A 26,638-nucleotide genomic window follows, 5' to 3' on the forward strand; every position below is an offset into this window, starting at 1 on the left:
CGCTCAGTGACTCCTATTCTTTACTTTGCCTTTTATGAATTAACAATTCACTGTGTATCACTAAGTGTGTGCTCATTCTGTGCTAATACTACAGAATTGGCATGTGCCACTCCGGAATGGGCAAACCAACAGTGGCAGAAGACGTACAGAACTCCTAAATATATCCACATGTATATGCCGATGGGACAAAAGGTATATGTTAGCCAATACCTTCACTGTGTATAAGCAGAACTATGGCACGCGATGGAAGTAAAATGAATTGTACGCATCACCCTAAGTGGTAAAGCATTTATTTCTCCCTTTTCCTCAAAGTTCGCTTTCCGTGGACTCGAACACGTACATTGGATCAGCACCCTTGTTTTTTATAACTAATCGTAGTTCAAAGAGGATGCCCGAATCTCGTTTTCATCACGTGCTATGAAGCATACATGGCAGTCTACATAAACCTGTTAACCTTATGTGGACCACACAACCATTTTTCGACTTTCCTTCCAACGGGTGTGTAACGACTGCATTGGCAACCTGGTGGGCAGGTGTGATTGCCAGAACTGCAATCCTAGAAAGATACATGAAAATAAAAATGTCAGGTATGGCAGTGGAATAGAACAACGAATCAAAAGTCTGTTCGACTTAATCATCACTCATGTTTTATTTATGATTTTCAAATCAAACGAAATCAATCATTTATTTGTTTTTTCAAAGCATGATTACAACAGGAAGGATATGCAGAAGACGGTCCTAAGGTCACAAGACCGTACCGGGACTCTCTCTATGTGATTATTGGATACAAATTTCGAAATTAGCAGAGGAATAGAGAATTAGCGAAGTCAACAGAAAAAAAACGGGTATATATATATATATATATATATATATATATATATATATATATATATATATATATATATATATATATATATATATATATATATATATATGTATATATATATATATATATATATATGTATATATATATATATATATATATATATATATATATATATATATATATATATAAGTTTGTGTCATTATGGCCCCAATATGTGATAGGAAAATGTAAATTCAGACTAACACTGAAAATATGCATGCAAAATTACCATAAACCCTAACAGTGCCTTGTTATCACGTCCAAAAAATCAACAAGATAAACTAGAAAGAAGAAAGAAAAGCAACAAACAAACAAGAGAACAGAGTAAATAAAATAAATCATAACAGCATTTCTTATTTAAAAGAAGAGGTTTAAGCGTTTTCTTAAATGCAGTAAGAAATGATGTTTTCATTAGGTAGGGAATTGAATTGGACATTTTGTTAGCGCAGGATGATGCTGTCATCTCAACGTAATTAGTAGAACCTTTAGGCAGAAAGAAATAATTTTTTCTGAGCAAATGGAGTAGGGATGGTATTCTTCAAGGAATCTAAGGAAATGAAATTGTGTGTGAGATCTTTATTAATCAATCTAACTAGCAAAGTAATTAAGTTGAGTGCGAATGAATCTGTAGTTGTCAGCAACTTATACTCTATGCGTATGATAACATTATTATCTCGACTGAAGTTAGAAATTGGTTTTGCTTGGTTTTGTATGTACTGAACAGATGTTAAGTGGCACTGATATGTGTTGCCATATGCAGCAATCGCGTAATTAAAATGACTACAAATGAATGCATAGTGAAGTGAAAAGAGAGCAGGAGTAGAGAGGCAAGTTCTAGCGTTTATGAGTGCTCGTATACCGAAAGAAATTATTTTGTTAACTTGTGCGATACATTTGTGACATTTTAGTTGTTGATCGAGGTAGGTACTAGGAAATGATACACAGTCAGTAGTAGAAATAAAGTACGGGTCAAGGAAAATCTGACGTGAAAATGGTAGTTTTCTTTGAGCGGAGCGAGAAACCATGAATTTAGTTTTGTTTGGATTGAAAATCTAGTGATTACTGCGACACCAAGTAAAAATTTTAGCTAACGCACTGTTTAATTTATGAGTTGATGAGGTTAAAAATATATGAGTCTGAGGTAGTTGTGTCATCAGCATACAACATGCATTGTGAAGGTGAAGCATGTTGCGGAAGGTCATTTATGTACAGAATAAATAATAATTGTCGCAGAATGGAGTCCTGTGGACCCCTTGATTAATTGTTTTGGTGTCTGAAAACTTGCCCGATAAATAATCCATTAGTTCTCTGTTACACCAGTTGTTTCCCAAAAAGATTAACGCTGGACCTGCTATTCCATACGCATCTCAATCTTCAGTAACATCCCGTGATTAATTGGGTCGTACGTTTCGAGAAGTCTAAAAATATGGAACCAACACTAAGTCCTTTGTCAATAGAATTCTTAGTGCAGACTGTTAATGAGTTTACCGCCAAGTCGGTTTAGCTACTTGAACAGAAACCAAATTGGGAGTTATTCAAGAGATTAAACTTTTTCATATAATTATTCAAGCGACTAACAAATAGCTTCTCAATGAGTTTTCTAGCAGAGGATAACATAGAACTAGGTCAGTGATGAGTACTAATAGGCCTATCACCTTTCTTAAATATGGGTATGACTTTTGTCTTCTTAAAGGTGCACGGAAAAATTCCAGTTTTAGACATGCTGGTAATCATGTTGTCGAACGTTTATGTTCACAAATATAGCATTCTGAATATTCATTTTTTGACCGATCCTGTTGCTACTTTTCTAGACGCTATTTTGTAAAATATTCAAAATGAATGATATGCATTGTACAAGGATCAGTCACCTACACTAAAAAAAAAATTAGCGCCAGAGTAAATAGACACGTAGAGTTACAATTTTGCAACCTGGCGAGATATGGCACTGTTTATTCTAACCCACGGTATTTTATGTTTTTATTTCAATCTTCTTTAAGGTGTGTTGTGGCCAGAGCAATAAATGCCGCAGTAGGGTTATGCTATTGAAAAAAGAAATAGATGATGGCCTAACTAACAGATATTGTCCAAACAACTGCCAGATATTCACATACTTTTTTAAAAAGGGTTATCTTCGCCGAATATGGCTCAGCAGGATCCGAAGGAAACGGTTTTTGAGTTCATATATATTTGTACAAAAACAATTGCAATAAATATTTTTCTGACCCTTGTGTGTCACCAAAATGTAAAATAAAACTTTCCAATAATGACATTCTTATTGCACACATTGAAGTGAGATATATATGATGTCTATGAGAGACGCTGTAGGGGCGCTCCGGATTTATTTTGAGTAGCTGGGGTACTTTAACGCCTGCAATAATCAGTTCACACGAGCGTTTCTTGCATTTCGCCTCATGAGAACGTTGCGGCCGCAGCCAGGGTCAAGCCCTCGTCAGGGAATGGAAGCTCCATATGGCTCCCATTTGCTGTGTAAAATCACGTCACAATTACATCCGGCCTACAATCAGCCCCGGGGCGGTAGACGGCGTAAAAGTATGTCACAAACAGAACAAACATGGCGGTGATGTCAACACTCTCTGGTTTTCCCCTTCCGCCCTCCTTTATGCGGTCTGTTATGTGCCCTAATTTTCCATGAAGGTTCTCTCCTTATATAGTTTAGAACAATTTGTTGTTGGGCGAGTTGGTGCATATTTCCAAACGTTTTTTTAACTGTACAAATAAGCAATCACAGGGAAAGCATACTTATGGCCATCTCGTCTTCAGATCGGAGCTCGTCTGCATTAGTCGTTCCTTGACACCTCGCAAATTCCAATGGTTCCGAAGTTCCTCATGGCCGGTAATTCAATAAAAGCGGAAATTGCCGCATAGGGCAAGGACAACGCGGTCTATGTTCAACAATACCCACAACACGCATGCAGTTGTGGGTATTGCTAAGCTGAACCAGCTAAGCAGCTAAGCTGAGCCAGCGTCAGCCGTCTCAGTGAAATTGGTAGACTTTCAAAGTGAAGTGAAGGAAAGGACAAGCGCTCTCGGTTATTTCAGGCAATAAAAGTTTTATTTTATTATTGTATTAGTTAAGAAATCACTGCAGCAGGAAACACATTTGACACGTGCAATTCAATTTAGTCGAATTATGTTTTGTTTACGCTGCTGCCCACGCCAGGGAGGCATTGGTGTTTTTAACTAGAAGGTGCTTTACAGGAGTTGCCCATAACCTGAACCTCAGCAGTACACTAGTAATTGTGTTCCTTGGATAGATATAAGTAGCATATAATCCCGGGTCGTCAATACGTACCTTATATTGGTGTCATGATTTTATCACGTGAAGATTTTGAGCCCATAACCGAAAAGCTTCCCCAGTCTTTCTCTGTCACATGGCGCACCCCTTTCAGCAATACTAAATTTTTCAGAACAAAAGGAATTTATTAACTTCTGTGAAGCAGCCCAGTCTTGCTTAGAAGACACTTTTATTCTTGAGAACGGCATGTTAGCACGTCGCATAGAGAAGCAATTTTTTTTCTGCTCAGAAAAAATGCGTAACGTATCAGATGCCATGTTCGAATCTGCTGTGCCGTTTAGAGTACAAAATTTTGCTGTATTTCAAGAACATTCGCATGAAATAACACTGTTCTGCCGCATGATGTTGACTATTGATGTTGCCTAACTGTGGATCGCCATTTAAAGTCGTGTTCCCTTGTTTCATTTCACACACCCACTCCAAAAAAGCTGCACATTAATGACTTACATGATTTCGTTCCGCGAGCTTACTAGCCTGCCTTCCGGAAACATGCGTATATCTTTATTTTATCGGTTTGTGCTTCCTCTCGACGACGGATTGTTTCGTCTCCGCTTTGCTCTTTGAACAAGGGTTTCATTCGACGACACCAGACTGCACAAGAAAAAGCTCAAACAAAGAAAAAAAATTATTTTGAAAAGCTCGCGCTTGCTCTAGGGAATCAAGAAAATCAGTTGAGCACAGCACCCGCCCTGGTTGCTCTGTAGTTATGGCGTTGGTCTGCTGAGTACGAGATAGCGGGATCGAATTCCGGCCGCGGCGGTCTCATTTCGATGGGGGCGAAGTGCGAAGACATCCGTGTACTTAGATTTAGGTGCACGTTAAAGAATCCCAGCTGGTACAAATTTCCGGAGTCATCCTATATGGCGTGCCTAAAAATAAAAAAGTGGTTTTGGAACGTTAAACCATATAATTTATTTTTGTGGGCGCGATACCTCAAGCAAGTAGTAGTTGCTTGTTTGCAAAGGAGCAGTGACATTCAAGTAACTAATTGTGGTACTTATGAAGGGAAGCGCCGTGCACTGTCGGTGGCTTGGAGGAACGAAACTTGCGTTACAATTAACGCACCATGTCTTCCAACCCCGATAATAGTAATTTATTAGCACCCCCTTGCAAGCGGGGCGCTGACATATTCACCTATTGCCTGCTTGAGCTGTTCGCCTAAACTATGCGAGCTTATTAGTCTAGCATATCGCCTCCATGTCGTCTTCTTCCTTTTTTTGAAAAAAAAAAAACATCTATATATACCTTGAACAATTCACCTGTGATGGTAATGAACTTCGTCCCATAAGTGTCTTCGTTTCTTGCTCCAATATTCTAAATATCTTGTAGTATATCTGCACTACTGATCGGTTAATGCTTCCATACGCTTCGAATCGAAGTGCTACGGAAAAGTGGAAGTTGCCTACGGGTATCACTGGTTAAATACCTTCGCACTGAATTAAGATGTGATGACTTGGCTCCGCATTGTTCGTGCAGCAGTCCCAGTCTTCATCTTGTTGCGAATATTTGCTCCAGTATGTTTTTGCCTTTAGGCAACTAGCCTAAGCCTCAAATAGCAAGGCACTGGCTTTTGGGTTATATTACAAATTTGTCTTTATAATTTCGTTCTTTCTATTCATGTAAACCTCCGTGGTCTTCTTTCGGTTTCATTCATTGCATCCAGTGCACTGTCTCTGTTTCTCTCACTTTATTTTTCATGACACTTCGTTGTGAGTTTACAATTTGTATTAAACTGTATTTGGTATCTAACTTTCTCGACTTTTCCTGCATGCCGTGTCCGCACTTTTGAATTTCAAATATTTGTGTATATTAGACGCACCCGTGTTTCAGAGTCTTTCTTAACTAATTTTGTTCTGTGCTTCTCTGTTTTCAAATGATGCCCAACCCATGTCGGGCTGCAATGTAACATTTTTGGCTTTACCGTGGACCCTAAGAACCAAACAGCCGTCCGATCGCTGGCTTCCTTCCAACCCCGACAAGATGCCTGAATGTAAGCACAGATTGGCGTTTGCTAGCCGCCCCCCCCCCTCCCCAAATGCCAGCACCGTTGCTCCTTTCCGAATTCCTCGCACCACCTCGTATGTATTGTAGGCCCAAAGTGCTCTATGTATCGTGTTTGCCGCGTTCAACTTGCCTTTCGTTCTCAGATTTTCGTGATTGGTGCATCAGTACGTCTTTGTTTATATATACTGCCACCTATCTATATTGCTTAACTATGGGTATGGTCTTTCCGTTAGAACGATGCATTCATTCAAAGCAGCACCGCAAACGTTGAAAATTTAGCATAAAAGTTTCTGTGCAACGAGGAGCTTCCGTATATCAACTTTAATCAAATGGTAATCCTTACAGTTCCCAGTGGGGAAAGAGCAAATGAATCTGCACGTTAGAGGCGTTGTTGTAGTTCATCTTTTTCACTATAACAGTGTTGTGTAGTCAGAGACTTCATGTGGCTTTTAATATGCCGCAGCCACAAACGGGACGAATAAACATTGAATAAAAGGCATTGTAGTCCGTCTACATACGGCTGCCGCATGCAAAAAAATGATGTTTTATAGTAATAATGGGGCGTCCCCAGGTGCCGTCCGACATAAATGTTGAAGTAGCATCAAGATAGAAAGTCCAAGATAGAACAAGACCAAAAGTATGTGACTGCCACCTTCACAAAGTTCAGTCAGTCTCTTTTTTTCCGTGGGGAGCATGACAGGTGGGGACGTTGTATGCGGGTGCTTTGGCTCACTTGCACTGGCACTGCCGACGCACCTTAACACACTGGCACAGATCATTAACACTGCAACGCTGAGGACTAGCCCACACTTGTCAGCCCTCGGATATTCATTATACGTAATACTCCATGGTGCCGTGGAGACCGCTGTTCTCAGATAGGACGTGCTCATTGCAGCGGTTGTTGATGATGTGGCATGAGTAACGACTACCTGGGCGTAACTCAACGGGCTGCTCAGTGTGAGCACCTGGTTGACATGGGGATCCTATTGAGCTGGAACATGATGGCATAGGTGGCACTCTGTGCGTTTTGTGTACTCACTGGGTGGCTCGCTCACTCGGTGTTTGCGGTAGCATAATAGGATGTAAATGCTCCTAACGTTGTAGGGATTGCTGTGTGGGTCCACTGCGTGCACTCTTGGAAAACATGTATGCATGCCAGGTAGTGCTGTCTTCCAACGGTATGCGTTAAGTGCTACTCTTTAATGGATAAGGCAGGTGCGTGAATATTGGGAGGACAGTTTTCCGTGTATCTTTTCATGCACACAGCCTTGCCCGCATGATTGACAGAAACTATGGGTGACAAGACGCCTTCGATTGAAATTTTCATAAACTTTCTAGTTCTTCCGTTGAATAAAATCATTCATCCTTTAGCCCTAAGATAGTATACATGAGATAAGATGGTGTAAACCACTGGCCTGATTTCACCGTGACCTAAGGTACTGCACAACTGAACGCACTTTTGCCCACTGCGCCAAACACTAAGTGCATGTTTGTCTTTCGCTAAGCCAGAAATAGTCCACGGTGTTCCCTGTAGCACGACCGCAAGTGCCTAGTGTTGATCAGCAGCAGCACCTCTTGTCTCTTTCCAAATGGCGATAGATTATTTCCAGACACCAGACTTGTTATGTCTTATGTTCTCTCAGGCAATCCAGGTGTTTTCCTTTATTGATGGTATTTAGTAAAGTGCTGAGCTTCAAGGAACCATTAGCTACATATTTCCATGGCATTAAGAAGTAACAAACACGTCGCAGAAGGTTTCTCGCTTCACTTTGGTTAGGCAGACGACAGGCACAGCTGCAAAATAGCGCTTGTGGAGAAACTGCTTCAGTAAACAGGTCACGGCCTGACCACACTGAAGTGATTCAAGTTACAGCTGTCCTGTATATAGCATAACAGGCCAACAAACAAAAACACCAAGGACAACACAGGGGAAATGACTTGTACTTACTAAATGAAATAAAGAAATGATGAAATAATGAAAATGAAACTGAATGAAAAAACAACTTGCCGCAAGTGGGGAACGACCCTTCGTGTTCGCATTACGCGTGCAATGGTCTACCAATTGAGCTACTGCTGCACTGAAAGCGACGCTGTCTTTATTGCGGCATCTAACACTTCCAGGGTTAGTTATAGTAGTAACATATAAATACTCCGGAAAGTGGATGTGAAGACGGCGTCGCGGTAGCTCAATTGGTAGAGCATATCACGCGTAATGCAAAGACAAGAGATCCACTCCCATTTCCACTTCCAATCCACTTTCATTTCCATTAATTTATCATTTATTTTATCCAGTTAATAAGCACAAGTGGTTTCCCTTGTGTTGACCTTGGTGACTGTTTGTTCGCCTCTTATGCTATAATTAATTATTATCGGGCACCTCAGTTAGCCGCCTTTCTTCTCGTTCAGTTGTCTTATTTATCACATATGTGTGGTGCGTCGAAAGGAAATGCTGACTTCGGGAAATAATACCATGTACTGTCTCCGCCTTCTCACTGCGATTCGCCCACTGAAGCCGTGCATAATCTTTTGATGTTTCGCTAAAATGCGTGCCCTCATGATGTAGCTATTGCATTAGTCGCATCAATAAACAAGGTAAGCAATTCCCGGTTTCAACAAATGTGCAAGGGCGTGTATTCCTTTAAAGGGCCCATTACAAGTTCTCAGCCTAATTGAAAAGCACATTCCGCAGATAGCATACATTGCTTTGAACATCTCAGCCAAATTTTATAGTCATGCGTGGCGCGGAGCTCACAAGCGGAGCGCTAATTTAAATTTTCTTCAGAAACCCTCTTTTCAAACAGAGGCCTACTCATCTGTTTCGAGCTGCAGGCGGCTACCCCTTTGCGCCATTGTGGGTGTTCATACGGAGCGCTGCCATTGGCCGTGAACTGATATTGCCACTACGTATCAGGACTGAGCGCTAAAAAGAAATTGCTACAGGGATGCGTGCTCTGCAAGATATGGTGCTGAAAAATAATTGGACACTGAGGGTGCGGGGTTAAGCAATCCCACGCCATCTTGTCCAGCTGTATGTCTTGCCGACGCTGTGCACATTTGCAAGTGTAATTTGCTCACAAAACTTGTGGTGGTGCTGGGTCGCTGATTTTGGCACGTGAAAGAGTGCAGATGGCGTAAGGGCCGGATCACTCGCGCAACGCCTTCCTCGTGTTGAACGAGTACAGCGCCAAGAGCGATGTTACTTGCCTCGGTAAGCACCTCAATGTCAGCGTCCTCTTCATATTGAGCAAGCACGGGTGGTTCCTGTAGGCACTGCCGCAGCTCGGTGAAAGCTGCCTCTTGCTTATCAGTCCAAACCAAGGGTGTGTCTTCTCGCGTGAGGCGAATAAGCGCTTCAGCGATCCGGAATAAATTGGCGATGAAGCGGCGGTAGCACGCACAGACACTGAGAAAGCAGCATGCCGATTTCTTTGTACGACAGAGAGGAAAAGTAGCAACAGCGGATATTTTGTCGGGGTCAACGCTGTCGGTGCTCGCGACATACTCGAGAAACTTTAGCTGTTCTTAACCGAAGTGACACTATACTGGCTTTAGCGTGAGATTAGCGGAGCGGAGTGCCTCAAGTACCGCCTTTGAACGCTTCAGATGTTCTTCGAAGGTCACTGCGATTAAGGCGACGTCATCTAGGTACACTAAACATTTGTGCCACTTTAGACTGGTCAGGACAGTGTGCATCCTTCTCTGGAACGTGGACGGCGCAGAACACCGAGCGAATGGGAGCACAAAATAAACTCGTACACTCGACACGGGGTAACAATGGCCGTTTTTTTATGATCTCATTTGTCAACTTCAATTTTCCACTATCCACTCTTCAGATGCATCGATGAAAAATACCTGGCTCGCCAGAGTCGGTCTAATGAGTTATCCATCCACGGAAGGGGTAGACGTCTTTTTCCTGACATTATTCAACTGCCTGTGGTCACCCGCCATGGTTGCTCAGTGGCTATGGTGTTGAGCTCCTGAGCACGAGGTCGCGGGATTGAAACCCTGCCACGGCGGTCGCATTTTGTTGGGGGTGACATGCGAAGACACCCGTGTACTTAGATTTAAATGCACGTTTGGACCAACTGGAAGTTTGGACCAACTCCAGGTGGTCAAAACTTCCGGAGTCCTCCACTACGGCGTGCCTCATAATCAGAAAGTGGTTTTGGCACGTAAAACCGCATAATTTTTCTTTAACTTTCTGCAGTCATCACAGAACCGAAACGTTCCGTTTTTTTCGTTTTGACGAGGACCACCGGCGACAACCACGGGCTTTAGGACGGTTGTATAACGCCATCGTCAAACATATATTTGACTTGTGCGTTAAGCGCGTTGCGCTCTTCAGCCAAAATGCGGTGAGGCATAGTTGTATGGGACGACGATCGTCTTACATGATTATTCGGTGTCTCGTGATGGGTGTCGGGCGTACCTCGGAAAATGCGAAGCAGTCTTTGAACCGAAGTAACAATTCGCGCTGCGCTTTCTGCTTTTCCTCCGAAAGGCCTGAATTAATGTCAATATTGTTGAGCGTCGCAGATGGGCCGTCCATTCTCACAGACGCAAAGCAGTCTGCAATGCCTGCTAAGGGCTCAGCGAAACTGATAGCAGTATGACGAAATAGGTTCTGCAGCTTGTGGTTGAAATTTATTACGACGAGCGCAGAACGTACGCCTCGAAGCATGACGAGACTGCGGGCTGCACAAACAACATGGAACAGCATAAGGGAGAAATTTCCCTCTGCAACATCTTCAACGTCACCTAGTACGTCGTCCATGACCGCTGCCATGACACTTGCGCGTGCTGGTAACGTTACATTGTCGGCGTAAACCTGAAGCGCGTTACGACAGAAATTGTCGAGGCTGTTCGCTGCTATTTTGGTCGAGAAAGTCACTGTGCGCTTCCGGTGGTCTACAATGGCTCCATATTTTCGCAGAAATTTGACGCCGAAGATGACGTCTAGAGAACAATCGCGGAGTATAAGGCAGCTGGCCGGAAACGTACACCCACGTATTTGTACTCTTACTGTGCACTTACCCGGTGATGTTACGATGTGCCCGTCAGCAGTACGAATCTACATTCTAGACCAAGACGTGAAAGCTTAAATTTCCTAAGTCAGGCCACTAGTTTACCGCAGAAGATTGACTAGACGGCCTCTGTGTGTAATAACGCCCTAACAGGGAGACCATCGAGCAGAACAGGTATGTCTAACGAGAGTCTGCCACTGTGTTCAGCTGCTGTCGTCGCTGAATCGCGGCGAATAGAATGTACTCGCGTCCATGGGAGTTCTTTGGAAGCGCGATTTTCCGCGGCCTCGCCCCCAAGGGTGGTTCGGAGGGCTTCGAGGAGCAGCGTAAGATCGCCTGGGAGACGGTAAGCGGATATGAGCAATGCGGACCTTTCATTTTGCTCATAGGCTGCCGCTACTGCTCGCTTATGCAATAGTCTGTTTGCCTAATATAAACTTTCAACGACCAAGGTATATATTCGAAGAGATGTGTGATTAAATTTTAATTGCGATCACTTGGTGTTCGCTAGTCTTTTTTTCAAATGTGATTCTGTCTCACAGGAGGGTTGATCTTTTAGTATTCCCTCTTTTTCCCAATTAGGCTTGCCTGCTTAGTCAGCGTTTTTCCATTTATTATCCTTACGTTTTTGTTTTCTTGTGTGTGTGCGCTAACGAGTATGAGTCATAATCATTTAGCCGGAATGTCGATCTTTCTACAATATCTGGACGGACATTCTGACCGCGAAATTCTTCGCATGCCACACTGCTTAATTCTGAAACAATTATTTCCAGCCGTCTAGAATATTGAGCGTTAAGGAGGAAGAAACGCAAGCATAATGTGTTATGGAATTTCAACGAAACGAAAAACATGGTTAAAAAAAACCTCTTACCATGCCAATGTACTCCAAGTTGCAATAACTGTATGAATAGGAAATCTGTGTTCTGAAAGGGTAAAGGGCGCTGGTTTTTTATTCGTATAAGAAATCCACGCCAGCAAAACTGCAGTCGCATAACAATTCATTACGATCTGTATGCACGTCACAGAAACGCGCCTCTTGTGTGACCTGGCACCTAACCTTGAAAAGCACATTCACTGATTCTACAGCATACTTTATTTGCTTCTCTTGTCCAACACATAATTTTATGCAGCATGAGCTTTCTTTTCGAGGCGTTGGTACTCTTAACGGAGTTTTCCGTATGGCGCATGACAGCTGGGTTAAGCGGAGGGTACGAAAAATCATTGAAAGAAGAAAAAGGCTAAAATAACAAGTACACTGTCAAGGAGACCTAACGAGGTGTGCATTACGGATGCTGTGGAACTCTTGCTTTCATTTACTAGACTAGCGCGATAGTGCATATTTTAACAAACTAGAAGGAACGCAAAACAACAACTAGCTTCCCAACAACTACAAGCTGGGAACCATGACACAATCTATGCCACAACATGGCTTTTATATACTGTAGCAAAACAAAACAAAAATAAAACACATCGGTAGTGAACCGGAAACGCACACACGAGTTAATTAAGCAAATCAAAGTGCACATCTTAATGGTGCTGCCATCATCTGTTAGAAAATAACTTGAAGTTTAAAGAATTCTGTAATGAAAGCATCAATAATATTGTGAAAAGGTGGAGGCATGTCCCGAAGGGAAATGACAACCACAATGATATTAAATTTATGGGCTATAAAATCGAATTTCAAGCCAACCCATAAGAATCGGAAAGTTCAAGTTTTGTCTTCCACAAGGACCGAACACTCATTTCGTTCTAAGCGAGAAAAATGCTATTCAATTCCATTCCTTCGGGCGCATTACTGTTTCTTTTGTTATTGATATGATATAAGGAGATGTTGACGCACAATTTAAGGCGTCGGCTACTCCTTATCTCTTGAATGGTTCCATCGTAGAGCATACAGGGTTTAAGATTACGTATCAAATAACCTTTTCACAGAAGTACCAGGACTTATCACGCAACGTTTTCACAGGAAGACTGTGACGTAATAAACACATCGTACATACAATATACAAGGTAAATGTCTCCACAGTTATGTAGATAAATCTCTCAAAAATATAAACGATACTGTCGCCTAATAACACAGGCTATAGTCAGCGGGTTGGGACATACATCGCGTAAACACTTTATCATGGATAGTTACAACAGAACAGTCAAAATAACGTATTTCACAAACACATGCATATATGCAGCGACATTGAAATGAAAGGAACAATAAAAGCGTTAATAACGTCCAATGATGACGCTGTCTTTAAGAAAAGTATTTAGTGCTTTTAAAGCGCTCTTCTGCAACGACGTTGTCGGCCAGAGACCCAAAAGTTTCTTTAAACTGAAAGGTCTGCGGCCTAATTTAATTAGGGTTGATTTAAGTCGGCATCTTGGTGTGTCGTGATGTGGGCAACCTAGAAGGATGTGATATATATCTTCTTCTACAAATCCAGAATCACATTCGGGGGTTTCCGCACAGCCAATTCTGTGTAAGAAATGCTTTGTGTAGGCAGTGCCAAGCCTTAATCGATGAATAAGGGTTTTCATAGTTCTGTCTAATTACAATGAAAATTTGAATTCAATAAACGGATCAATATTGTATAAGACCGAGATCTTTGAATTCTGGTCAAACCAAGTGTTTCAACACATTTTGAAAGATGTTTTCCTTTTAATGCAGCGTAATTCATTCTTTGATATTGTGAGGGGAACCGCATCATCTATGAAGTGTGCTTGTCGTGCTGCTTCATCGGCTGCTGTGTTTCCAGGAATGTTGCAATGCCCTGGTATCCTAGAGAATGCTATTGCATGTTTCGCTTCGCTTGCCTTTGTGAGGTGTTTAAGTGTTTCGTATATTATACTATACCTGAATGTTTTTTCTTTTGTGCTACAGAGTGATGTTAGAGCTGCCTGTGAATCGCTGAAAATTACCCATTTTTGGGCATGTCTTACTGACAATATGAATTTTATCGCTCATAGCATTCCGATGAGTTCAGCCGTTGTGGATGAAGTCGCACGAGATAACATAAATGATTCTTGTTTGTTGATGGGCGGTATAACGAATGATGAAGTTGAAGAAGTTGCTGTATGGGAGCCATCTGCACAGACCTGTGTGTATCCTGAATATTGCACATATATCTGGTAAGGTGTTAGCTGTTGAGCAGCCTGAATGAACAAGTCTCTTTTTCTGAATGTCCCATCTACTGACAACTCGATTTTTGAAGTGCAAGCAGCCATGGAGGATATTCGACGACTTAATTCAAAAATTAATTTCTTGGCAATATGCAAAGATTTTCTCGAATTTCTATATGAACATAACTTCTATCTCGTTTCATTATGTCTAGAGCTAATGGGTGGTTTTTGTGCTGTGTTTGAAGACGGAAATAATATCTGCATGTTTCTGTCGTACGCATAACTGGAAATGGTGATTGGCGACCCTCAGCTATTAGAAGAGAGCTAGAAGTCGATCGCGGAACTCCTTGACATATGCGTAGTGCTTTACCTAAAAGTCTTTGAAGTCGCTCTTCTGACGTGTAGGAAAGTCCGTGTAAGATTGGCGCGGAATACGCACTTTATTGTCGTATTAATGCATTGTAAACAGTCAGCATGGACGATACTGATCAGCCTCATGACGTGCCTGCAAGTCTGCGAAGCACATTCACTATGGCATTGACCTCGTTTTCGAGTTCTTTATGCGGGGTGCCCAGGATAGCTGCCTATCAAGTAATATAAGAAGAAATCGATGCTGTGTGACAATCATTAGAGGTTGTCCTTCCATATTGAGAGTGACATTTTTTAACTACGGCCGAGAGAAAGGAAATACAGCTGTTTTTGCGTGGGATAGAACCATTCCTTTCTGCCTCGAAAATTGGTTAATGGTATTTATGCCGCCTTGCAATGCTCTCTGAACTAGTTGAGCATTTGACCCAAATGGTCCAAATAAACACATCATCTGCATACAGAGAAAACCTTAACTGTAATGGCAGCCTTCTTGTTTAATCAGCCATGACGCAGTTAAAAAGAAAGGGGCTGAGTCCGCTTCCCTGTGCGACCTCCTGCTTGGCAACATGTTCAGCACTCTTTCTTTCACCCATCTGAACAAAATTTTGGGACCTGATGAAAATTTAGAAATGCATCGCGAGGAGGAGGAGGAGGAACTTTATTATTGGAGAAACCGTTGCGCGGTTTATTCCTGGGTGGTTCCCTCTGACAGGCTCCAGTGGCGATCGCGGCTCGCCGGGCCTGGTCGAAGGTCACCAGTTGGCTTCCCAGGTCCAGTTCGGAGAGTCTCGCCTCCCAAGACCACGTAGTGAGTGTGTGTGTTGTGACTCGTGGCGAAATTGCGTCGCCCGGATGGTCAGTGCATTCGTGTGTTATGTGCGCGAGTGTCGCTGTGTGGTTGCTACACCAGGGACATGTTCGGGACGTATAACTGTCTGGGTAGATTGCGTGTAGACGAGACAAGTGTGGGTATGTGTTAGTTTGCAGGCGGCGCCAGTCCCTTGCCTGGAGTTTATTGAGAGCTTTGTGTGGGGGAGCGTATTGCGTTCTTCCGAGCCGTTGGTTCTGCAGTATTTGTTGACCTGTCGTTAATAACTCGTGGGTCGCTCGTCGGTCTGTCGGGGGCTGAAGAACGGTGTGGTCTGCCGCTCGGCTAGTGAGACCTCGAGCTGCGCAGTCCGCCTCTTCGTTGCCCCGCAGGCCTTCGTGCCCGGGGCACCAGACGATACCGTGGGTCCATTGTAGTGTGCGACCTAGGATTCGAATGGCTTGTATAGGGAGTGTTCCATTCAGGTATAAACGACAAGCCGCTTGTGAGTCAGTGAGGACACGGGCGGACCTTCCCTTGCTCTCAGCGTCGCGAAGTGCGAGAGCGATTGCTGCTGCTTCTGCTGCTGCACTGCATGTGGCGCGGATGCAGGCTGAGGCTACCAGGTTCCCCTGATTGACAACGGCGAGTGTGTATTTGAGCCCGCAAAGTGGCGACGAGGGGTACGGGCTAGCGTCCGTGTAGTACGTATCCGGGTCTCTGAAACAACGTTTGTGCAACATGCGGGCACGCGCTGCTCTTCTCTCCTGATTGTGGGTGGGGTGCATGTTCTTGGGGATAGGGTCTACTGCAATGTTCTCTCTAATGTGGTTAGGCAAGAGTTGTGTTTCTTCTTTGCAGTACTGAGGTGTCAGTGGGTACCCTAGCCGTTGAAGAAGGTGTCTTCCCTGTTGAGTCTTGTTGAGGCGCTCCCTCTGCGCTATGAGCGTGGCACTTGCTAGCTCCTCAAAGGTGTTGTATACGCCTAGCGCTAGTAATTTCTTTGTGCTTGTGCTTGACGGTAGCTGCAAGGTCGTTTTGTACGCCGTTCTTATAAGAGTGTCCACGCGTTCTGTCTCGCTTTTGCGCTTGACTTGATAAGGTAGCGAGTACGTGACACGGCTGATGACGAGGGCTTGTACCAGTCTTAAGGTTTCGTCCTCTGTGAAACCATCTTTGCTGCGCGCTACTCTGGCGATGAGTGATGCGGTGCTTCTTATAACGTGATTTAATTTCTCTGAGGCTAGCGTTATGCCGTTGTTCTCCTGGATGTGCATACCTAGTATGCGTGCGGTCGGGACGCGCTTTATAGGTTGCCCGCGAACCTGCCAGACATTCCATGTTCCAACATGCTTAGCAGAACATTAACGTGGCTAACAGTGTCAAATGGCCTCTCGATGTCAAGGAATACTGCTATCGTCATGTTTCCACGTGCACGCTCGTGTTCCACACAGGTTACTATATCTAATATTACATCCATTGTGCATCTATGTTTTCTAAAACCTACCAAGTAGTCGAACAACACATCCGTTTCATTACACCACCATTGAAGTCGAGCGCCAATCATTTTCTCCATTACTTTGCATAAACAAGTTGTCAAAATAACAGGGCGGAAGGATTCAAGGCAGAAGGGCGTCTTACCAGGTTTTAAAATTGGTATAATTCGAGTGACTTTCCAAGAGTCAGGTACAGTTTCTTCTATCGATAAATTATTACAGATGTCTAGGAGAGCATTTGTACCAGTCAGACCGAGGTTTCTTAGCATATGGCACGTAATGCCGTCCGGCCCAGCAGCGGACGTGTGGCGACATGATGCGATTCCTCATTCAAGCTCGCTTAATGCGAAAGTATGATCTAATTGAGGATGTTGGGCCCAGTAGGAAGCAGTAATTTTCTGCTCAGCGAACGCCACTGAAATATGAAATTCTGCACACTGCGATGAAAAAGCAGGTCTGGAAATAGGCTCACAAAATCCATCTGCAACTGCATCTGCAAACGCATGGAACATCTGCAGACGCATAGAAAATTTAGTCAAACGGCGCTGGCGCGATTTCTGCGGCACGCTGTCTCCTTACACGTCTGTCCCACAAATTTTTCTACTAATTCTTTCTTTAAGCAGACCTGTAACACAGAGCTTCCGATTTCATGCTCTCGCTGTAGCTCGGGGCATGTGTGAGATAATGACCGGAGTTATTGTAGTACGTGAAGAGGCGCATGGCACAACAACTGCTTCGCAAAGTTGTTTCAGCGATGAGATGTATGATCACGCCGCCGGCACTCCTAAAGGAAGACTGTTGCCTCTGCGACGCGCATGCCACTTCCTACAATCCCACCTCCTCCTCCTCCACCGCCCCAGCCAGACACTGTGGAAAGGACCGCGAAGAGCAAGTCCACTGAGAAGAGCACATCTGCCGAATCTTGGCCGACTCTACCGAAACGACAGCATTCAGCAACAGAATCACAGCGAACTTTTGCTGGACAACCCCCGACGTCTACTGTCGGCGACCTGTGTGACAAAGGCAGGCAGGTGGCTAATATGCTGCAATCGCTGATTAATACAATGTGCATTATACTGGACAAACTGCAAGCAGCAGCAGCTCGAAGTGCACTGCAAATACTGGAAGCACTATATGCAGTGCTTGCTAGCATTGTTTAAGCATCATGACTCGACCAATAGTCCCCTTCTGCACTGAAGTTAAAGGTGCGTCCATCTTTCAGTGGAATGCCAGGGGTCTAGGGACCCGTATAGTAGACTTCTGCCAATTCATTATTACAAATCGCTTCCCAATACTGGTCATTTGCGAAGTAAATGAATCAACTCCACTCAGACTTTCCGGTTACGAATCTTTCGTCTCGTCCACATGCGGTGCAAGCACGAAAGTAATCATTTACATCCGTACAGACTTTACATATGCCACCAATGTGGTAGAGCCTCATGACGACAACCAATATGTCTGCCTGAATGTCCAAAAGAAGGATGTGTCATTTACATTAATTGGAGCATACATATCCCCAGAGGGTCACTTTGACGGCGAACGACTTAAGAAAATATTACTAGTGAACAATGGCGCCTGGGTTTTCACAGGTGACTTCAACGCGCATCACCAGCTATGGGGAAGCACTAACATTGACTCCAAAGGCAGGTGTCTTGCCTGCTATGCTGCCGACCATGATTTGGGCTGTGTGAGTGACGGCAGCCCTACATTTCTGCGAGGCACGACCTACAGCAGCTGCTTGGACTTAACTTTGGTGTCACGACAATTTGCCTCGGGCGTCCAATGGTTTACGAACATAGAAACACATGGAAGCGACCATATTTCTACGTACATAAAAATTAGAGGTGTTGAGCAACACTTCTCTACAGTCTTGTGTACAGTTGATTGGGCGAAGTTTAAGAAGGATATGGATGACACATGTCGGGAGGGCCTTTCACAGACTAACGAAGAAACAATCACAGAGTCATTGAAAACACTCATCTGCTCGCTTAGAAGGTCAGCAAGGCGAACAGACTTGGACATGGAACTGGATAGGCTGCATGCGGCATGCCGAAAGGCGGAGAAGATGTATCGGCGCACGAAGTCCGTCTTGGATCTGAGGGCTTCACGACGCATACAAAAGATAGTGCAGCGTCATATGGATAAATTGTAAAACATGTGATGGAAAACTTTCTGTGAGTCGACTGATTCCCTAAAATCACTCTCGCACATATGGGGAACGGTTAGGGGTCTTCACTCATCTCCGCATAAAAGGAAGCCCTTTGCTGCTCTGGCCCTCTACCAACTCAGCTCGGAACTTCAAGTGGCTGAAGAGTTCTGTGCACGGGTTGCTGGGTCGATGGCCGTCATTACAAACCCAGCACTGAAGGAGATCCCTGAGGAACGTGTACCGGAAATGAGCGTGCTGTGTTCACTCGCAGACCTCGGTGCTGCTTTGGCGACCTGCAGGCATCCTTCATTACCAGGACCTATATGCGCAGCGTACCTGATGGCATCACGTACGCTGCCCTATGACACTTTGGACATGACGCGCGTGATGAGCTGCTCAACTACTACAATGAGTCTTGGCAGAACGGCGCCATTCCGAAACAATGGAAATCGAGCCGCTTTATCCCTATTCTGAAACCTGGAAAGTCTCCGCTTGAGCTCTCATCATATCGTCCGATTGCGCTTTCGAGATGCGTCAGCAAAGTGATGAAAAAATTATTCTTGCGTGCTTGGAATGGTACCTAGAACGATTCAACATCTATCCGGGCGCCATGACGGGCTTTCGTCGAGGTCGCTCGTCCATCGACAACGTCATTGACACCGTAACCTGGGTCCAAAATAAAGAAAGCCTCAAGTGCCTATCAGTGGCACCTTTTCTAGATATAAAATGAGCATACGACAACGTCGCCCATGAGGCCATAATGAACTCACTTGTGGCTGTCGGAGTAGGTGGCCGGAATTATCAATGGATTCAGGATTATTTCACTGAGAGTTGCTTTTTCTTACAGACGGTAGACGGCCCAACTCCAGACCACAACATCTGCCGTGGTGTGGCTCACGGTGAAGTGTTGAGCCCTATTTTGTTCAACCTTGTCCTGGTAGGACTAGCGGAGTACCTACCGCAGGCAGTTCATGTCTCAATATTGTCACGTGGTAGTGACGGTGAAGAAAGAAGCAATACGGTGGAAAACAAAACTAGCTTTTATTGGGCGAACCTGTGCCCACAAAAACAGGCTACACTTATAGCACACACAACGATAGCGGCGAACACGGTCGGCGATCGTCGGAAAAACTGATCAGCGGGTCAAGCGCGTAAGCTTTTATAGAGCAGTCATAGAATGTTCCAGACTAATCGTTCGGACCCGCATGCCTTCCACAAAGTTCTACACCATTCGCGTCAAGTGATGCAATCAGATAACATAACGTTCAGCGACAACAGACAGCAGATAGAAGCATCGATAACGTTCCAGAAACTTCGGTACATACAGGCGCGCCCCACGCTGTGCGATTACTTTTGTTAGACTGCGAAACGTGTTGCCCGATAAAGATAACTATACGTGTCAATACCCCCCTCTTAAAAAGCATCGACCCGATGCTGCAAAGAAACGAAGGTAATGAACAAAAGCACTCGTAGCAAAGAAAAGAACAAAAAAATGGCGAAGTTTATCAGCGTCCGTAAAAGGGTTTAAGGCGCACCACGTGGACCACTTCAGATCGTGCGCGGCGCCGCTGTGAATGCGAAATGCCGTCTGGCACGACCTCATAGTCCAGAGCGCCAATGCGTCGGATGACCTTGTAGGGTCCGAAATAGCGTCGGAGTAGTTTCTCACTGAGTCCTCGTCGGCGTATCGGGGTCCATACGCAAACACGGTCGCCGGGCTGGTACTCGACGAAGCGTCGTCGGAGGTTGTAGTATCGGCTGTCGGTCCTCTGTTGGTCCTTGATCCGCAGGCGGGCGAGCTGTCGGGCTTCTTCGGCGCGCTGGAGATAGCTACCGACGTCAACATTCTCTTCGTCAATGACGTGGGGCAGCATGGCGTCAAGCGTCGTCGTCGGGTTCCTGCCGTAAACCAGCTTAAACGGCGTGATCTGTGTTGTTTCTTGCACCGCCGTGTTGTAAGCGAAGGTTACATACGGCAGGACCGCGTCCCATGTCTTGTGCTCAACGTCGACGTACATCGCTAGCATGTCGGCGAGGGTCTTATTCAGGCGCTCCGTGAGACCATTCGTTTGCGGATGGTAGGCAGTTGTCCTCCTGTGGCTTGTCTGGCTATATTGCAGAATGGCTTGGGTGAGCTCTGCTGTAAAAGCCGTTCCTCTGTCGGTAATGAGGACTTTTGGGGCGCCATGTCGCAGCAGGATGTTCTCGACGAAAAATTTCGCCACCTCGGCTGCGCTGCCTTTCGGTAGAGCTTTTGTTTCAGCGAAGCGGGTGAGATAGTCCGTCGCCACGACGATCCACTTATTCCCGGATGTTGACGTCGGAAACGGCCCCAACAAATCCATCCCAATCTGCTCGAATGGTCGACGAGGAGGTTCGATCGGTTGTAGTAACCCTGCTGGCCTTGTCGGTGGTGTCTTGCGTCGTTGACAGTCTCGGCATGTCTTAACGTAACGGGCGACGTCGGCGGTCAGACGCGGCCAGTAATACCTTTCCTGTATTCTCGACAGCGTCCGGGAGAATCCGAGGTGCCCAGCGGTTGGATCGTCGTGTAAGGCGTGCAGTACTTCTGGACGCAGCGCCGACGGAACAACAAGAAGGTAGTTGGCGCGGACTGGTGAAAAGTTTTTCTTCACGAGTAGGTTGTTTTGAAGCGTGAACGAAGATAGTCCACGCTTAAATGCCCTAGGGACAACGTCGGTGTGCCCTTCCAAATACTCGACAAGGGCTGTTAGCTCCGGGTCCCCTCGTTGTTGATCAGCGAAGTCTTCCGCGCTTATTATTCCAAGGAAGGCGTCGTCATTCTCGTTATCTTGCGGCGGCGGGTCAATGGGGGCGCATGATAGGCAATCGGCATCTGAGTGTTTTCGTCCGGACTTGTATGTTACAGTAATGTCGTATTCTTGTAGTCTGAGGCTCCACCGTGCCAGCCGTCCTGAAGGGTCCTTTAAGTTAGCTAGCCAACACAACGCGTGATGGTCGCTGACCACTCTGAATGGCCTGCCATATAGGTAGGGGCGAAATTTCGCTGTAGCCCAAACGATGGCGAGGCATTCCTTTTCCGTTGTGGAATAATTGCCTTCCGCTTTTGACAACGACCGGCTAGCGTAAGCTATCACGTGTTCATGTTCCTAATAAAAGCTAGTTTTGTTTTCCACCGTATTGCTTCTTTCTTCACCGTCACTACCCAGCACCTCCACCAGATGTCACGTGGTAGTGACGGTGAAGAAAGAAGCAATACGGTGGAAAACAAAACTAGCTTTTATTGGGCGAACCTGTGCCCACAAAAACAGGCTACACTTATAGCACACACAACGATAGCGGCGAACACGGTCGGCGATCGTCGGAAAAACTGATCAGCGGGTCAAGCGCGTAAGCTTTTATAGAGCAGTCATCGAATGTTCCAGACTAATCGTTCGGACCCGCATGCCTTCCACAAAGTTCTACACCATTCGCGTCAAGTGATGCAATCAGATAACATAACGTTCAGCGACAACAGACAGCAGATAGAAGCATCGATAACGTTCCAGAAACTTCGGTACATACAGGCGCGCCCCACGCTGTGCGATTACTTTTGTTAGACTGCGAAACGTGGTTGCCCGATAAAGATAACTATACGTGTCAATATACGCAGACGACATTTGCGTCTGGGCCTCTTCGGTGACTCATCCTCAGGTACGAGCTAGGATCCAGCGGGCGGCAACGATGACGGCGTGTTATCTCCGAGAACAAGGCCTCAGTGTGTCATCTGAAAAGTGCGCATTGGTTGGTTTTACGCGCCAACAAATGTCATTGTACAATAACCAAGATGTATGTTGAGACGCATCGCTTTCTGGGCGTTTTCATTGACCCAACCTCTCGTGGAGCCCCCCCCCCCCCCCCTCTGTCTATCTGAAGAAGTTTGTTGCCATTTTGTTGCCAACGCGGACAATCTGTTGGGTGCGGCACGTTGAAAACGGAGTGAAGTGCCGCGTGACTGTCTCGCTAGTCCTGACGCGTGGGTGCCATTCAGAGCAGCCGCCACAGCGGGTCTTACGCTCATGCAGCACTCTGCTTCCGTAGAGAGAACGTGCGCTACGCTGGCGCCATCGCGTATCTTTCGTAGGCGAAAAGCCAGTCGTGCGCAGCATGGCGCTGCTCGTTCGCTCGGTTACGAGGACGCCAAGAGAGAGACGACGCCAACGCTTGCCGCAAGAACGGGCACCTAGTAGATGCACTCTAAAACAATAACGGTAGGTTGAAGCACATATGTCCGGTCACCCTCAAGTTATGAACAGCAGCACAGGGATTGATGAAGTTAATATTAAGGTATAAGCGCAATAAGGACTTTGTACGCCCCCTCTCTATCGAATTATTTCCTTACCCGAAAGCCACGTAAGCCAAAAGACAATGATCCAAATTTCACAAAGAACGCCGTTAACACATCGACACAAATCAGATACTGCGGGCAATATTTCCAGTCATCGACGAAATTTGCGGATATGCCACTAAAGCAGTAAAAAGAAATGAGTATGATAGCAATATGAAACTCAATAATGCCAATGAACAAATCAAACATATGCGTACCCTGTGATACTTACGTCGAAAGTATAAAAAGTGCCAGTAACACGGATGCATTCAGTTCAGACATCGCAAGATAGGATCGACCTGCCAGTTGTCGTTTTTTTTTTATTTGCCACTGGGTTCTTCTAAAATCTTGATGTTCTATTGAGGCATTATTCCTCACGCTTGCCTTACATGGCCTTCAACGGAGCTTCTTTTAAAACGAGGAGCCGCCTTAGCAGAGATACATGAAATACACATTGTTCTGTCCTACAAGAAGCACCCATCCAGTTGACGCTCGCTGAAAGTAGCCTTCGCTAGCCTAACACAATGGGCCTGATGGATTTGCGCGGAAAAGTACAGGGACAGCATTGCGAAGGCCCATAGATAGTACCTGCTAGTCTGTTATTACAGATTCGCTGATGTAGACTCCAAAAAAGAAGCAGGAGTTCACAAGCGAATTTCTGCCACTACGGAATTACGTGAATAATGAGCAAGTAGCGGCGTTCAGCTTTGGGGCCTGAAATGTAGGTGATATGAGCAAGCGTCCAAGCTGATATTGCGCTCACTTTTCACTGCCAGGTGTCTTTACATAAATATTTCCGAGTGAGACCACACAACAAACTGGCTTCCAAAAGTTGCAATATGTGCATTGCTTCTAAACAAGTCATAGATGTACTTGTTTCCGCCTGTGATATTTTATTTACAAAATGAAGTTACTGCTTAGAGGCGGTTACATTTTTAAGGCCAAACGTATCAGACAAAGCGAAGCCAGCAATGAAGCCTGCGCTGGAGCCCTGAAGTCATGGCATCAGTGAGACCGCGCAGCCGACGAAGGTAATGAATCATTACAAAGAAAAGCCAGTAAGGTAGTCTTGCGACGGCGTGCAAGTACGCTGCCAAAAGACGCCGTCGGTGGAACCAGCGCAGAATACAGAAAATTATATTGAATATTATAGAGAGAGGTGGTATGCTCGGATAGAGGGTATATAGCGAGGATCTGGTTTGGCGATTGAACTGCAGCGAATAAAGTAAAGGCGTTTGCAAAATATTGGGAAGATATTGAACTGTGGCAAAGCAGATCCATAGTACAACCAAAGGCAGTTGGAACTCGATCATACAACTTCACTATCACTAATGTATGAGTTTCTCGTATTGCGTGTACCTAAGAACGCTTCTGTTCTCCCCTGTATTCCGATTGCGCATTCTCACAGATGCCCCAGCTTTACAGCCGCTTAGGTGCTCCGGTTTAGGCTGCGTTTTTCACAGTTCCTTGATGGATTGTTTACACTGAACACATCGGGGCACGAGAACTGTTGTGGAAGTAATTAAATGGTCAAATGCTCGTAACTTCGATATCTCTGCACAACAGCCCAATGCTCAAACCAATTTTCTCTTGCCGACGCCAAACGATTGGCGTGTTCGCGAGGTCGCAAAACACGACTTAATGCACGAGTTCGCACCTCGAACATGAAATAGCCACAAACGCATCAATAAAATGTGCGAATGGAGCCCAAACGTACTTCCGCATTTCACATGTCCCATAGCAACAATTTAGACAACCCTTGTAATGCCGCAATTTTGGAATGTAGGAAACGAGGGCATGTGAATCTCTGCCATTCTTACCTTGATGTACCCAGTGCGTTGAGACGCCATGGTGTACCCAAATGAGGTGATGAAATCAATAACACTTCAAGCGAGTTTGCTTTCGCACATCGAGTGTTACTTTGGAGGCGTAATGCTAGATAGCATAAGAAACTGATATTTAAAATTTAAAATACAAAATTTAAATCAAGCCAGCGAATTGTTTATGGTTTAGGCAATATTTGTCATTTTGTTCTATATTACAACATCGTTCAGTATTTGCGAACACAAGCGCGTGACGCACTGCGCATTTCAAAGTGTATAGAATGTCTAAACATCAGCGCATATAAAACAAGTTGGTTTTTGTAGGCAGATGAATATCTTCACGTTCCACAAACAGCGGTAGGCTATAGCACTCGAAGTCACAAAGAGGTGGTTTAAAAGTGAGTGCTAAACCTGGACTGAGTGTAATTTATTTTTGAGGCTCTGTATCGAGGCTTCTGGGTTCCACAATGAGAGCCACTAAACGTTTCCATGTGACAGCCTACGAGTAACTTTACCATGAATGTACACTAGCCCAAAGTGACAATAAATTCGCCCGTAAGAGAAGGGTTGTACGCTGCACTGTAAGGGCGGGGAGGGGGTGTCTTCGAAATCGACCCACATTACCCAGCCCTTCCTACATAGCAGCTACCACACCGCACGCCTTAGGCAACGGTGTACTACTTTCGGAATTGGTTGAGGCCGCCACAGAACAGCTTGTCAGGTTTTTTCATTCTAGTGCAACATGTAGTCGTTGTATGCCGTCGCCGTCGTTATCATGCTGCAGTCATACACACATGTTTGCGCCGCACACACAAGTGCTGACATTGCTCGCACTTTGGCCCACCTGACAATGTCTTGAAGAACGCCTGACGACACCAGGTGCCCGGCTACACCTGCGACATGCTTAAGATTAATTTCAAAGTGACGTAGAGGCTGTGTGATGTTAACTGCATCACGAAAGCTTCGCACAAATTCCAATATGCGCATTCTATCTGCATATATTCGTTTTAATAATTTTTACCCTTACTTTTCACTTGTATAGGGCGTAAGCAGAAGCATCGAAAGAGGTTACACGTTGCACAGGATGAACATGAACATTATTCCACGGACCGCATTTGGCTGTTTGAAACATTATTGCCGCTTCACTAAAACTTCGTCCCACGTAGCGCCACACATGTGTCCAAGACAAGAGTATTTGTGTTATTGTAAAGATGGCTCTAATTCGACATGAAAAATTGGGGAAGGCATTATCACAGTCAAGCGGAATGGACTTGTGAACCACTAGTGCGACTTGTTATTTAAACGTATCTATCTACTGTCGACAG

General features: G+C 45.0%; 1 long non-coding RNA gene across 1 annotated transcript; it reads right to left on the reverse strand.

Moving 5' to 3' along the window:
• Window positions 1-287: 287 nt before the first annotated feature.
• LOC135897378 (uncharacterized) lies at window positions 288-23,807 on the reverse strand. Its single transcript, XR_010563031.1, has 3 exons — window positions 23,723-23,807; window positions 12,081-12,132; window positions 288-556 (listed from the first exon to the last, which is right to left on the reverse strand). It is a non-coding gene; the product is annotated as an uncharacterized lncRNA (long non-coding RNA).
• Between the last annotated feature and the right edge of the window lie 2,831 nt (window positions 23,808-26,638).

Source organism: Dermacentor albipictus, chromosome 2 (genome assembly GCF_038994185.2).
Source record: "Dermacentor albipictus isolate Rhodes 1998 colony chromosome 2, USDA_Dalb.pri_finalv2, whole genome shotgun sequence".
Lineage (NCBI taxonomy): Eukaryota > Metazoa > Arthropoda > Arachnida > Ixodida > Ixodidae > Dermacentor > Dermacentor albipictus.